The sequence below is a fragment of the Pelmatolapia mariae genome, linkage group LG2, assembly GCF_036321145.2.
Source record: "Pelmatolapia mariae isolate MD_Pm_ZW linkage group LG2, Pm_UMD_F_2, whole genome shotgun sequence".
Classification (NCBI taxonomy): domain Eukaryota; kingdom Metazoa; phylum Chordata; class Actinopteri; order Cichliformes; family Cichlidae; genus Pelmatolapia; species Pelmatolapia mariae.
The window spans coordinates 32,848,513-32,858,642 of record NC_086228.1 but is presented as its reverse complement, the minus strand read 5'-3'; the positions used below and the strand labels follow the sequence as shown (position 1 = coordinate 32,858,642).

The 10,130-nt window shown below is 38.3% G+C and overlaps 2 long non-coding RNA genes across 2 annotated transcripts; one reads left to right on the top strand and one right to left on the bottom strand.

Moving 5' to 3' along the window:
* Window positions 1–5,518: 5,518 nt before the first annotated feature.
* LOC135932222 (uncharacterized) lies at window positions 5,519–7,691 on the top strand. Its single transcript, XR_010573336.1, has 3 exons — window positions 5,519–5,802; window positions 6,609–6,771; window positions 7,129–7,691. It is a non-coding gene; the product is annotated as an uncharacterized LOC135932222 (long non-coding RNA).
* A 90-nt stretch (window positions 7,692–7,781) lies between these two features.
* LOC135932221 (uncharacterized) lies at window positions 7,782–9,298 on the bottom strand. The gene is made up of 2 exons (XR_010573335.1): window positions 8,924–9,298; window positions 7,782–8,117 (listed from the first exon to the last, which is right to left on the bottom strand). It is a non-coding gene; the product is annotated as an uncharacterized LOC135932221 (long non-coding RNA).
* Window positions 9,299–10,130: the final 832 nt, after the last annotated feature.

Sequence of the window (10,130 nt, the reverse complement as noted above, 5' to 3'; positions counted from 1 at the left end):
ATGCATGCTACAGTATACCCATCTGGTCCAAATCCTTGTTTCCATCAAGAATTTTTAAAACTATGCTTTTGGTTATATTTGTTTTCAGTTTTCATATACATTCTTTTAAAATGATGGATGATGGTCGTGTTCAAAATCTCAAATAATGAGATGAGCATCTGTTTTGGTGGCTTCTGCTTCACAGTAAAAGCATTTTGCATTTTGTGTGCTTCCTTTGGTAGTTGAAACAATTCATTTTCAGCCTGCAGAACTGAAACACTTATTCTATGAAAATCTTTAAACAAGCTGAATGAACCTTATTCTTCAAGGACACGGCTCGTATGTCAAGCTTTGTAGTTTGTTATCAAGTCTACATGCTGCAGATATTTCTGACTGTAGTTACTGTACAATGTGGAGTTCAACGAAGCCTCTCCACTTCAACCTGTTTGCAATCTCATACCTGTCACTCAGGTATAAAGAAGGAGAAGAAAATAATGTTTCATACATTTAGATGGTAGTAGTAGAAATAGACATGCTAGAAAAATAAGATTTGTCTTTATTTATTTTTCATTATTGTACTCAGTGTGCCTTGAGGTACCTGCTGAAGCTCCCCCTCACTTGTAACAATCACATACTATACCACTGATTGCCCCCGCAGTTTGTCTGTGATTCATCAAATTAGCTCATTTTTAACACAAACAGTCCCTCTACTGTCAATTAAGTTGATCCAGTTAATCCTCAAAGTAAAGGCTGAGGTCAATAGAGAATCTACAAAACTCTGTGGATGTTACAAGCTTGGTTTGAATCAAAAGTCGACAGTGCAGCAGAGTTTTCCAAGGTATGCCTGCATGATAAGCACACCGTCAGACCAATTTGAAAGGTGATTTTACCAATTCTCTCGAGAGTCCAGGATTTTTTATTCTATTACATACATCTAGCTAGTAAAACCCGTAAGCATAAAAGGCATAGAATTAAAATGATAGTTTCCAACCCTCGAAAGAACAGGTACAACACTTACATTATAAAAAAAATGTAAGAAGTGTGTATCTTACCATTTCAAGGTAGATACACTCAAAAAAAATGATTCTTAAATGATGATTTAAGAGTCATAGATTAAATTATGAGTTTGATATATATATATATATATATATATATATATATATTCCAAATAATAAATAAATAATGAATAGGAAAATATGCTTGACCCAAACTAAATGTATAGCAGTAATGTGCATTTCATTTCACCATAACCCATTAAATGTAATGTTTTACACTGTACTTTTGTAATAAAATTACATGGAACATTTACATGTCATCAATATTATAGTATTCTGTTGTTTTAAATGTTCTTTCCTGGAACATTTATGCATGTAAACACAGTTTTGCAGATTACAGTTTTGTCTGGTTGTGACAATAGCTAAGGAGTGAATATGGTGTAGACAACAGCTCCTGGGAAAACAATATCCATATCTTCTGTACTGGAGGTTAGTGATGACAGCTCTGCAAATGAAGATGTACCTGAATTTATTGAGGATGTGGGATGAGAGTGTTATAGCTATTCAGAGCTCCTGGTGGCAACCTACACCCAAATAGTAGTCCCAAGTGAAGCCAGGACTGATGAGGCAATTTAATGTAGTTACCCCAACCTTGAGGTTTTTTTCCTCCCCAATTTAGGGAACTAACAGAACTGAGAAATGTGTGATCTTCTTTCAGCTGCTGTGGGAATGGCTGGTGATAAGAATAAAAAGGGAAGAGATGGTGTTACTTCCAAAAGCTCATAGAGACTCCAAAAGTCTTTTGTTTGTTCAAAATCAGAAGAAAGACTTACAAAAACACCAGTGATGCCCCAACTGTCCATGCATACTTGCCTCTGGAGCAATAATTGTATACATATGACTGTGGTTACTGATTGTTGTGCTGACTAATGTCATAAAATGCCATTCTGAAAAGTTACACAAGTGTGGAGGAAAAAAGAAAGTATATATGAAAAAGATTACACTGTAGCAAGATAGAGATATTCATTTATTTAGAAAAAACATACTTCTCTAGTGGGCTTTGAGCTTCAGGTCGGGCGATTGGCTGGGTCAGTCGAGAGTTTCTTTGGTTGTGGCGTTTGAAATCATCTTCTTGCCGAAACATCCACCCTCATTTCATCTCCATCATTCTGGTGGCACCAGAATTCCATTAAGAATGTCTTGTTACATTTTGATATGCAGTGCCCTGTGACCTCGGAATACAGTATATATTATAGCATCCAAAGAGGTTTGGTCTCATGTGACCAGACTATATTCTCCCAGTATTTCACAGGCTTGTTTCAGTGTCATTCAGCAAACTTTAAACATGCTTCAACATGCCATTTCTACGGCAATAGAGTCTTGAGTGTTGAGTGTGCATATAGGCCACTGTGGCTGAGTGCATTACTTATTGTTTTCCTTGAAGCAATTGTATCTGCTGATTCCAAGTCTTTCTATAGCTCTCCACAAGTGCTCCTTGGCTGTTGGACAACTCTTCTGAAAATTCTTTTCACTCCTGTCTGAAATCCTGTAGGGAGCACCTGGTTGTGGCCGTTTATGGTGAAATGACATTCTTTCCGTTTCTGGATTTTGGCCCCAACTCACTGGAACCAGGGCCGGTCTCTGGTGTATGCAATTGTTTAGGGCAAGAACCACTTAGGGGAGGGAAATTGGAGATAGAAAAAAGATGTATTTATAATGAGACTAAATTGCACACAGGTGAACTCTAATATCTTATTTATCTTATTCAGATTTTTTTCAGATTTGTATTTGCTTAAAATTGTATCATTTTCGTACCACTTCACAATTGTGCTACTTTGTGTTGGTCTAGCACAGAAAATCTCAATAAAAACACTTAAGTTTGTGGTTGTAAGGTGAAAAAAATATGTAAAAGTTCATGGGGTATGAATACTTTTTAAAGGCACTATAAACTGAATCACAGGTACATAAGAAAGAAGGAACATGAGAAGCTCGAAACTGGAGAAGTACCAAGGTTAGAGAGAAGAACTCGAGAAGATGTGGAGGGTGAAGGTAACAGTGGTCCCAGTGGTAATCAGAGCACTCGGTGCAGTGACCCTGAGCTAGGCAAGTGGTTAGAGCAGATCCCAGGAACAACATCTGAGATCTCTGTCTAGAAGAGTGCAGTCCTAGGAACAGCAAAGATATTGCGGAGGACCCTGAAACTCCCAGGCCTCTGGTAGAGGACCTGGAATTGAAGGATAGTCTGCTTGCAGGGGTGACAGGGGATTACTTTTTTTTTTAGACAGATAGATATGACCACAGTGATTATTGCTTCAGAGGCAAGTATGGGTGGACTAATGGGGGATCACTAGTGTTTTTGTATTTCTTCTAATTCATATATAAACCAAAAACATATTTATATATACATACTCTAGTTTTTTTATTTAGTCACTGTGTTGGAGAGCAGTTTGTTACTTTTCTTTTACTAAATGTGCCCGTGAAAATAAAACTATTATAGAGTAGCATAATCGCTCAGAATGGCAATGGCATTTGCAGCACTCTCTGGGGGGTCTTAGCGCATCAAAATCATGCCAGGAAAATGCATCACACACTTAGCAAAGCTGCCAGATACTGTCAGCACATGCACCTCCGGCGTGTGAATGTTTTTTAGCATGCAGTTCAAACATCATTACTGGGTATTTATTCAGACAGGAGTGAAGGATAATTCAGCTCAGTACGTGGCCTTTAGTTGATGTCCTTGGTGGGTAGAAGTACATTACACATTCTCATCAAGCCACTCCCACCTTCTTTCTACTCTCTGTTCTGAGCACATCGACTGCATGAAGCTGTGAGCACACTGCTACTGGAAAAAACATCCTGTTCCATCCTTACAGTAGGTTCACTCTCACAGTTATCAGTTTATGTTTGTCATTTTCATCAGGTTGTGTGGAACTTTTTAACTGTCTGTCAAAGTCAGTTTCACTTTGGTCATTGTGCCTGGTGCAGGAAAGGGACAGAAACAGCTTGGCAGGTGTTTTGGTTTAATATTATGCCCCAATCAAATCAGTGCAGAAATAACTGGTAACTGTTCTGGAAATACCAAACTATCCACAAAAACTGAGGTCTTGAAGTAGGTCATATGGTTTCATTTTATTATATAGTATTTTATTAAAAATTGTTAATACTGCACACAAAATAATGCATTGCCATTATATATGACCTTTGAAATAAAAGCATATGGGATAGTTCTATTAAATAAGTATATTTATTTGGTTTCATTTACAGACTCTGTTGGTAACGACAAGTCGAGGTCAGTTTTCTGGGTCACTGAAAAAAACCTTTGTATATTAACTGGTTCATGGATAATGAGGCTTTGTACACATGCTCATATTTTTTGCAATTTAAGGTATTTATTTGACAAAAGAATTTAATTTACCTTAAAGCCCCCTGGATCCAGGCGATAGGCTCACTCACCACAGCACTGATCAATGACTATTGACATTGTGTGGCTTGACCATTTTTCAGTGTGAGCTCTGCTTTTGTCATTTATCTTTAAAACTCTTTAAGCCTTTTGTTATCCTAGTTCCCATTTCCATTCCATAACTACTTTTACTACTTTTTTTGTTTTATGGAGAGCTGACTGTTTGATCCAGCTGGTCTTGGCTTTTTCTCTCAGTTGATGTTGGAGGTGAAAGCCAGCTGTTGGGTGGCACTGTTTTTACTTCCATCAGCTTCCACAGTTCTCACCTGTTTAAAGACGTTTCTGTGTTTTTATTAACAAAAGTGGGCTGCCAAGCATCTCCAGATGCTGACCTCAGATGCAGTAAACAAAATCCATCTGTCCATCCATCCATCCATCCATCCATTTTCTTCCGCTTATCAGCTTCCACTTATTTATACTCCATCCTCATTCATCCATATTTACAGTGCTTCCTATCTAAAAGTCACACTAGGTTGAACACATCGGGAGAAACTCGGGTCACTGTCTTGCCCAAAGATACTTTGCCCAAAGATACTTTGGCATGCAGACTGGAGCAGCCAGTTAACTATGGAGGACCACAAGAGCCACGCGCATCGAAATAAAAATTTCTGTGCTTTAATAATGAATTGTAGAATAAATTTTGCAATTGTAAATTCATTTTTGAATTCCAATTTAATAAACTGCATTTCAAAATCCTTTTTCCAATTACATTTCAAAATCCTTTTTCCAATTGCACTTTAATAAACTGCATTTTAAAATCCTTTTTTCAGTTGCACTTTAATAAACTGCAGTTCAAAATCCTTTTTCCACTTGCAATTTAATAAACTGCAGTTCAAAATCCTTTTTCCACTTGCAATTTAATAAACTGCAGTTCAAAATCCTTTTTCCACTTGCAATTTAATAAACTGCATTTCAAAATCCTTTTTCCACCTGCAATTTAATAAACTGCAGTTCAAAATCCTTTTTCCACTTGCAATTTAATAAACTGCAGGTTAAAATCCTTTTTCCACTTGCAATTTAATAAACTGCAGTTCAAAATCCATTTCCCTTTCCTGTTCGCTCCGGGATTAGCTGCTGGATTAGCTCTTCGATTAACAATTTGCTGGAGGCTATTCAAATTAGCCACACCGTGGGATGTAAGGAGCTCTCTGATTGGTTGGTCAGACACAGGCTGTCTGCCAGCCTGGATTTTTCTAGCTCATAGCTTCGCCCTGCTACGAAGCGTGTGTGCTTGTACAAAGGCCGTTCAGCCTCAGGATTTACACTCGGCTCGACACGGATATGTGAAGAATGAAGGGACCCTGCAGCGAAACGGAGAGCCAACCTCTGACTGAGTGCCTGTCTACACAGTCTGACCACCTGTTGAAGGTAAGGTGCTAACGTGGCTAACGCTAGCATCACCGCACGTAGCCCCGTTATTTTAAGGTCATCTTAGCTAATGAAAGTTTTACGTCGCAGCTGTACGAGCTCGCTACCTGTTTTGTAAGCTGCTGTGCTCTTCACAAATAAAGCTGGAAGCAGCTCAGACTGTTAGAACCAGCACTGAGGCCTGTTACATTTATACAGTGTTAGAGCAATGGCTGCAACCTACAGCCTTTAAACTAGCGATTAAAATGCTGACAGTAAACTCGTCAGTCCAGATGTTACCACATTACTTTGTGATACTTAGAGTTAAAGCAACTGAGACAGGCTGATTAAAATAACAGCTGTCAGTTCTCTCATTCCTTATATCAAGACTGGAGATCACATTACTGATTTCAGTTCATTTAATATGTGAGTGCACAGATTCATTCTCAACTGGACATAAATGATGATCAAAGGTTGTATATATGATGAAGTCATCAAATCCCAGCCTCTAACACAGTGCGCTGAATCTTAGCTTTGAATGTCCAGTATATTCTAATCAGTGCAATGTAAGCATTCACTGAACCTACAGTATCTACACCTGTGTGGCAAAGACACAGATAATGAAATTTAATTATTAATACAATATACATCATGAAAAACAAAAGCTGAAATTGATTCAGTTTAGTACTTTTCTCTGTATGCTCTGTGATTATAAAGGCCTTAAATTCTGTGATATATACTGTAAATGGTTTTCACAGAGGTCTTAAAGTACTTAAATCACTGCTGATAGTCTGGTTGTTTATATTTTCACGTTTTTGTGTGTGTAGGGCTGTTTGATGACGATTTGGGAGATGAGGACACACCCACATCTGTTCCATACTGCAGCCATGGATGGTGTTACGGCTCTGAGTCAGCTTTGGGCCATCAGACGCACACACTGGAAAACCAGCACCTGGACTTCATGCAGGAGAGACGGCCTCAGTGATGCAGGTTCATAAGCGAGTTCAAACATTTCTGGCCTCTTATCACTTAGATTTTGAATGCATTTAAAGCAGGAACTGCACACCTAGCTGTCAAAAGTTTGGCAGCATGAGTACTGTAAAGTTTTGTAGGGCCTTTGTTAAAAATTCCACAAGCACCACATTTGTCATATATAGTTCAATTTTGTACAGGACACTTTTGAAATTTTATATATATATATATATATATATATATATATATATATATATGTGTGTGTGTATATATCCTAGTTATCCACTTGTCAGTAATTTTTGAGTAAATGGATGTCACTGATAAATCAGTGGTGATTCACCTGCAAATGTTTTTAACAAACTTTGTTTTTTGTAGAATTCATCAGCAGCTGTGGAGAGATGCATTTGAATATCTTCTGGTTCCACTTTTCCTTACCTGGAAGCTGAGGATGGCTGATTTCTGACAAGGACACACAACTCAGCGCTTATCATGGGTGTTACATCCTCTGTGCAGCAATTCCAGAGAAAACGAGAAAGCAACGACCACTCATAAAGACCAGCCAGAAATCTGTCCCTTTCTGGCAGCTGTGGAAACTTTGCATTCTTAGAACAATGCTGGATCATGTGTGATGTGTCATATGAGGATATTACATTTTGCCTTAATTCTGCTCAATTAAGTGTTTTGATCGTTGATCCAATATGGCAGCTTTGTGTTGTGCTGCAAGTTAAAACTCATTGTCTAACAACTCTCCTTAAAAATGTCGATTGACTTTAACTGGACACAATGGTTTCCAGTGGGAGATACATTCATCACTCATCCGTGACACTGGAGAAGTCACCTGGATGAGTGATAAAACAATTTTCCATGGAAAATCCAGAGGAACTAAACTTTGTTGTTGTTTCTTTGGGCTCAGTTTTGCCTGAGGCTGAAAGTGTGTGTGTGTGTGTTTTCTCCAATTCACCAGGTCTGTAAAGTTCAGTATGACTGTGGTACATGATACAAAAGAATAAATACAGAAGAATAACAACTTCATGTGAATAACTTTACTCTTCTTAAAAATAACTCAGAAAACAAGTAAAAGTACAAATGTGTACAAGTTAGCGACTTCCTCAGTAAGTTTACACTCTTTTGGAGTGATTTTAATTGTGTGTTAAAGAAGAAAGAGATTAGAGGTAAAGTAGAGGATGCAGAGTCCATCACTGAGGCCATCTCTCCTGCATGAAGTCCAGGTGCTGGTTTTCCAGTGTGTGCGTCTGATGGCCCAAAGCTGACTCAGAGCCGTAACACCATCCATGGCTGCAGTATGGAACAGATGTGGGTGTGTCCTCATCTCCCAGAGGAGTCCAAATCGTCATCAAACAGCCCTACAGACACAAAAACATGTGAAAATATAAACAACCAGACTATCAGCAGTGATTTAAGTACTTTAAGACCTCTGTGAAAACCATTTACAGTATATATCACAGAATTTAAGGCCTTTATAATCACAGAGCATACAGAGAAAAGTACTAAACTGAATCAATTTCAGCTTTCGTTTCTCATGATGTATATTGTATTAATAATTAAATTTCATTATCTGTATCTTTACCACACAGGTGTAGATACTGTAGGTTCAGTGAATGCTTACATTGCACTGATTAGAATATACTGGACATTCAAAGCTAAGATTCAGCGCACTGTGTTAGAGGCTGGGATTTGATGACTTCATCATATATACAACCTTTGATCATCATTTATGTCCAGTTGAGAATGAATCTGCACTCACATATTAAATGAACTGAAATCAGTAGTGTGATCTCCAGTCTTGATATAAGGAATGAGAGAACTGACAGCTGTTATTTTAATCAGCCTGTCTCAGTTGTTTTAACTCTAAGTACCATAAAGTAATGCGGTAACATCTGGACTGACGAGTTTACTGTCAGCATTTTAATCGCTAGTTTAAAGGCTGTAGGTTGCAGCCATTGCTCTAACACTGTATAAATGTAACAGGCCTCAGTGCTGGTTCTAACAGTCTGAGCTGCTTCCAGCTTTATTTGTGAAGAGCACAGCAGCTTAGGAAACACGTAGCGAGCTCGTACAGCTGCGCCGTAAAACTTTCATTAGCTAAGATGACCTTAAAATAACGGGGCTACGTGCGGTGATGCTAGCGTTAGCCACGTTAGCACCTTACCTTCAACAGGTGGTCAGACTGTGTAGACAGGCACTCAGTCAGAGGTTGGCTCTCCGTTTCGCTGCAGGGTCCCTTCATTCTTCACATATCCGTGTCGAGCCGAGTGTAAATCCCGAGGCTGAACGGCCTTTGTACAAGCACACACGCTTCGTAGCAGGGCGAAGCTATGAGCTAGAAAAATCCAGGCTGGCAGACAGCCTGTGTCTGACCAACCAATCAGAGAGCTCCTTACATCCCACGGTGTGGCTAATTTGAATAGCCTCCAGCAAGTTGTTAATCGAAGAGCTAATCCAGGAGCTAATCCAGCAGCTAATCCCGGAGCGAACAGGAAAGGGAAATGGATTTTGAACTGCAGTTTATTAAATTGCAAGTGGAAAAAGGATTTTGAACTGCAGTTTATTAAATTGCAGGTGGAAAAAGCATTTTAACCTGCAGTTTATTAAATTGCAAGTGGAAAAAGGATTTTGAACTGCAGTTTATTAAATTGCAGGTGGAAAAAGGATTTTGAAATGCAGTTTATTAAATTGCAAGTGGAAAAAGGATTTTGAACTGCAGTTTATTAAATTGCAAGTGGAAAAAGGATTTTGAACTGCAGTTTATTAAATTGCAAGTGGAAAAAGGATTTTGAACTGCAGTTTATTAAAGTGCAACTGAAAAAAGGATTTTAAAATGCAGTTTATTAAAGTGCAATTGGAAAAAGGATTTTGAAATGTAATTGGAAAAAGGATTTTGAAATGCAGTTTATTAAATTGGAATTCAAAAATGAATTTACAATTGCAAAATTTATTCTACAATTCATTATTAAAGCACAGAAATTTTTATTTCGATGCGCGTGGCTCTTGTGGTCCTCCATAGTTATCAAGCCACCAACCTTGCTGATTAGTAGGCAACCTGCTCTGCCTCCTGAGCCACTGGCACCTCTAAATATACGTAAATGAATATTTAGCTCAAAGTTCTTTTTCAGTCTTGACTTTCAATGTTTTCTGCTCTGCCAGTACAGTCAAACAGCAGTAGAGTTTTTCTGTAGTTGCTTGCCTTTGTTCTAGGTACTTTAAAGCCTGTAATAGGTACCAGTATAACAGTGTTTATAACAGCAGTATATATACTTTGATATCACTGGTTTCTGGGTGCCAGTTTATGAAGCCTCAAAAATTAGCGTTAAAACTAACATGGTGACAGCTAAAACGCTAAGTGCACTCCACCCTAC